Source organism: Chrysochloris asiatica, unplaced genomic scaffold (assembly GCF_000296735.1).
Source record: "Chrysochloris asiatica unplaced genomic scaffold, ChrAsi1.0 scaffold00097, whole genome shotgun sequence".
NCBI classification, from domain to species: Eukaryota; Metazoa; Chordata; class Mammalia; order Afrosoricida; family Chrysochloridae; genus Chrysochloris; species Chrysochloris asiatica.
This window is the reverse complement of record NW_006408615.1, coordinates 10,644,219-10,649,720: the sequence shown is the minus strand read 5'-3', so window position 1 is coordinate 10,649,720 and position 5,502 is coordinate 10,644,219.

The window sequence follows — 5,502 nt, the reverse complement described above, 5'->3', positions numbered from 1 at the left end:
GCACTCCCCTTGGAACCAGACAAGGATGCCCTTTACCACCATTCCTATTCAGTGTTGTGCTGGGAGTCTTCACTGGAGCTATAAGGCAAGAAACAGAAATTCAAGGCAATCAAACTGGCAAAGCAAAAAGTAGAATTCTATCTGTACATGATATGATCCTATCATATGGAAAATCCCAAAGACTCAGCAAGAAAATTACTGGGACTCACTGAAAGATTCAACACAGTGGCAGGGTACAAGATCAACATCTAAAATCAGTTATATTTATACTAACAGAGAGTTCTGAGAAGGAAACCAGGAAAACAATACATTTGCATATTTCATTGTCACACTTTACTTTGTCTTCTCTAGCTGCCCTTTGAAATCATCTTTGCCCAAGTTACTTTTAGAAATCCTTTAATGACATTTGTTCAGGCCTTAGACTTTGCCAATGACCTTTTCTGACCCTTACTCCTCTTACTGTCATTCTTTCCAATCAGAAAGGTCCAGCTCACGGGACACAGGCTTTAGGAACCTTTCCCAGATCCCACTAATTATTGCAAGCTAAGCATCACGTTGACTTGGAAGGCAGTTCTGAGTTGGTGCTCTGACCACTTGGGATAAATCACCCCTCTGAGGCTTTGATCTGTATCTGTAACATAGAAAGAGGCTACCTATGAGGGTGAGTAAAAAATGATCCGCACTCCTGCTGTAGAATTTATTTTAATCAACTTTTAGTAATGACAAAGTCATCATTTTTTTTAACATAATTAATCTTGCTTTTCAATACTCTTTGTCCATCTGTCAACAAGCTTTCATATTCCCTTATTTAAAAATGTTTTAGACTGAGCTGCAAGCCACGAATGCACTGCTGTCTTTACTTCTTCACCAGAGGTGAATCGTCATCCTCGAAGGGCTACTTTCATGGGAGAAATAGGTAAAAGTCCTGAGGAGCAAGATCAGGACTATAGGGAGGATGCTTTAACACGAAGTTTTTACAGCATGTTAACAGTTGCTGGCAGAGGTGTGTGGATGTGCATTGTCATGCAGGATCACAATGCCCTTGGATAGCTTGTTATTGTGAAGTGCCGTCCAGTTGATTCCAACCCATAGCAACCCTGTATAGGGTTTCCGAGGAGTGGCTGGTGAGCTTGAACTGCGGACCTTGCAGTTCAAATGACTTTGCAGTCTCGTGCATTAACCCACAGCGCCACACCAGGACTCCCCTTGGATAGCAGTCGTCTGCCTTTAATCTGAAGTTTAGCCTTCAGCTCTTCAGTGAGCATCTCACTGTAACAAGCACTGTTGATTGTTTAAACCTTCTTCCTAATAGTGTTCCAGTCTGGCCCTTGAGAATCCCAGAAAACTGTAAGCATCACTTTTTCAGCTGGTGACTGACTTTTGAACTTTGTCTTGGTCGTTGATTAAAGATGTTTCTATTCCATACTCTGCCGTTTACTCTCAGGCTTCTAGTCTCCTCACCAGTCATGATTTTTTTTTTGTTTTTAATGTTTTATTGTGAATTATATGATAGTTTACATGAGAGAACCTCAGTTCCATATTCATTCCATCGTATATCATTCCATTGCCATGGTTCCAATCCCCTCCACGCATCATCTTCCGACCAAAGGGCATATCCTAGAAGCACATGCTCTACACTCCCCCCCCACCCCAGTCTTCAGCCCACAGTTCCTCTCCCTCTCTGGATTCAAAGTCCCCAGCCACTTCATCCCTCCATATCGTCATCTCTGTCTCCATCTCAGGCATCCCCGGTTGGGGTCCCGTTCTCGGCTCTTATCCGTTGGTGGTCCCAGAGACCTCTGCTCCTAGACTGGAGAAATAATCACTCTCTTCCTTGCTACAAAACATCTACCCTTATATTTCCAACACTCACAATCCGTCTTGATAACCATTATTCACTACAGTATCGCATATAACCCATCTGTATTTCATTTTATCAGCTCCACCTAGACAAATTGAATAGTACTCACTGGTGATTCTGCCTTCCTCCATGTGCCCTCACTCTAGGTTCCCTCTTGAAAGCTTGTAAGCCAGTTACTTCTTGCCTTTGTAGTACTCCCCTCCCCATTTGGGTATCTAATGTCCAAGTTGCCCATCTCTGTCTACTCTGTGTGTGGAGGGGATGGGAATGTTTCTTGCTGTAAGGATTTGTTGCCTCTTTTGTGTCACTGCATTCCTTTGCATAGGTCAAGTTCATCAGCTTGAATCAGCTCAATCTTCTTTCCCCCTACCCCCGACTTCTTTCTTCTCCTGGTTGAGCTCTGATCATCCAGTCATCCAGTCCCGGTCACGTGGGTGTCATCTGCAAGTGTGGGTGTTCTTGTGCACATGCCCTCTCTTCTCATCAGCCGGCAGCTCCAGTCTCCACTTGAGTCCTCCGTGGCCATGTCACTGAGTCTGGGTCCAGGAGTCCTCGGGTCTCCTCACACTGCTTGCCAACCAGGTCCCCAACTGGGCCCACAGAAGCCCTCTGAATATTGTGAGGCTTAGCTCGCCGCTTCATTGCTGCCTTTACCCCATTTCTCCCCAACGGTGAACCAGTCATGATTTTTTAAAAGAAACTTTTACCTTCTTTTAAGTATCCATCCAAATTTTGTTTGCAGAAGTCCAAATGCTTCTGGATATGTTCCTCTGTGAGCTGTTTCATGTCCATCTTGCACAAACTTTTTGAAACCCAAGTCTGTAGTAGATTATTTCATAGGCAGAGCTATGGCTGATTTACAAATGATTTGACACATAATCCACTGTCACTTTTTTGTTTGACAGAATCATTTCACATGCATGTTCAATGTTGTCATCAGCTGTGGACGTGGAAGGTATTCTAATATAACTGGAGTGTGGATAATTTTTGACTCACTCTCATACTTTGCAGATGGAAAGAAATAATAAATGTAAAAGAATCTTTACACAATCTAGCACACAGTAGGCTCGCGACACCAAAGGAGACCTAGGATAGATGCGATTGTTGTTACTGATTAAATAGCTATTGTATGTTTCACATGTCTTACACTCTTTGAGCCAACAATTCCACTTTTAAGAAATTTGTCCCGAGGACATTAAGACGTGCACAAATATTCTGCCCTAGAAATGCTCATGACAGCATTGATCAGAACTAGGACAAATAGAAAAATGGGAAAAAGAAGAGATTGGTTAAACGAACCACAGTCCATCTAAAAGATAAAATAGCAGGAAGCCCTGCGAATCTGCATTGTCAAATATTGGAGAAAGCAAGATCCCATTTTGGTACTGGAAATGCAGCACCTGTCTTTGGGCATTGTTATTCTGGTGATTATAACAATTAGCTTGGGAGTTTGTTTTGGTTGTTTGGCTTGTCTGTGGTTTCCAACTTTCTGTACTACGCATATGTTGTTGTTCAGTGCTGCCAAGTCGGTTCTGACTCAGAGCGACCCTGTATAGGGTTTCTGAGGAGCAGCTGGTGGGTTTGAACTGCCAACCTTGTGACTCAAACTGACCTTGCTGTCCAGTGCATTATCCTGCATCACCATACCACTATGCATATGGCCCCTCCATATTATCAGAGCAAAACGATTATTATTATTATTATTATTATTATGGGATTGTCTTTCAGCTGATGGATACTCCTGGTAGGCATTTTTATTGCTTACTTCACCATCACCCAGGTGCCTGTGACCAACGTTGGCAGTTTTGGTCACAGAGAGACACACACATCCTCACACTGAGAGTCACTGCTGCACTCTGCCACCAAGACAGACACGCCTGCTTAGGTGTCTGTCTTGGTGGCTGTGATGTCCTGGGGAGGTCACCCTGGAGTCAGATAAGGATTCAGAGAAGCCACTTTCCTCATGGACCTCCTTTCCTTCCTTTCGATCATTTTTTCACCTCTTGGATGAGAGGTTTTTTTTTTTTAAGTTTTTATTGTGAATTGAGTGAAGGTTTACAGAGCAGATCATCAGTTTTACATTCAGCAAGTCATATACTTTGTTTTACTACAATGATTGCAATTCCCTTCATGTACCATTGTTGTTGTTGTTAAGTGCCATTGAGTTGTTCCGACCCATAGCGACCCCATATAGGATTTCTGATGAGCGGCTGCTGAGCTTGAACTGCCAAACTTGAGGTTCAAAACAACTTTGCAGTCCAGTGCACTAACCCACAGTGCCACACCAGGATTCCTCATGTATTATTAGTTAAAAGCCTTTACCTCTCTTCACTTTAACTCTGGCATTCCTTCCTGTGTCTCCTGCTACTTTTATCTTTCCTCTGCCTACCTCCCTCCTCTTGTATATTGCCTGCCCCTTCACACGCATGTTAACATGTGTCTACCCTCTAATCCAACTCTATGGCATTTAACAACAGCAAAATAGAATATGTTTGAATTTGGGGGTCTTCTTTTTTCCCCTAGGACAATACTTTGTTTTTTCTATACAGATATAAATGTGACAAATATTTAATTTATGCATTAGGCACAATAAATCACCACCACCAACAATAAAAATACAATGATAACAGTATACTATAGTAAAAGTTATGCAACTGTGGTCTAATTCAGGTGATCCTGTATCATGTAGCCTTGACAATTGGACCAGGTTGGCAGTGGGTGACTGAAACCTCAGATGGGATGGGGGAACTACGAGTAGGAATTGACCCTAGGCTGTGGACTCTGCAGTCCAGCACATTAACCCACAGCACCACACCAGGGTTAATTATAAATGAAGAAAATCATGATTAATGACAGGACAATTAGTCACTGTTGAAGACCAGACTACCAAAGGGGTAAAAGATGGACGAAAGCCAGCTAAGCTGAAGAATTCCTACCCAGACTTTACGGTGTCTTGAGTTAAGTCATATAAGAAAATTGTATATAAAGAAACAAAGTTCTCCATAAATAAGCTTGTTCCTTGCAATAGACACCATTTGGCATTTTTTTCTTCAAAACAGGTCCCTGGACATTCCAAACTGATACCAGTCACAGAGGCTATAAAACAGCAGACTGGGAAGGGAAGACTTTGCCCTGCTTCCCCTTTAATCTTGTTATAGATAGTCTTCAAGTCATGCCCCCACCCCACCTCCTAAGCCAGTTCCAGCCATAGAGACGGATTTCCTTAAAACTTAAAACTCCTCTCTTTATTCAGGGAGGCAGTCCTTTGAGCACTATCTCTCTGACTCCTTACTAGTTAGTCACAAGTAATAAACCATGCTAGTCTTCAAATCCACAAGTCCTTGAATTATTCTTATCCAGAGGACATGTATACAACTACAGATTAGGGTTGTATACAGGGTCACTATGGGTCACAGCTGACTTGACAGTATTTAACAGCAACAACAGATTAGACAAGGTTACAGGATTAGTTCTGGGCCTTTGGTCAGCTGGCTACATGGTGGTCAGGGTATGACCCTGAATCATAGCCACCAGCACCCCAAGTTTTAGGTAACATGTGGCTATTTTTAAGGAAATCATAAAAGACACTCCAGGCAAATTCCTGGATTTTCTGCACAAGCTTGAAGATAAGATTCCCCCCT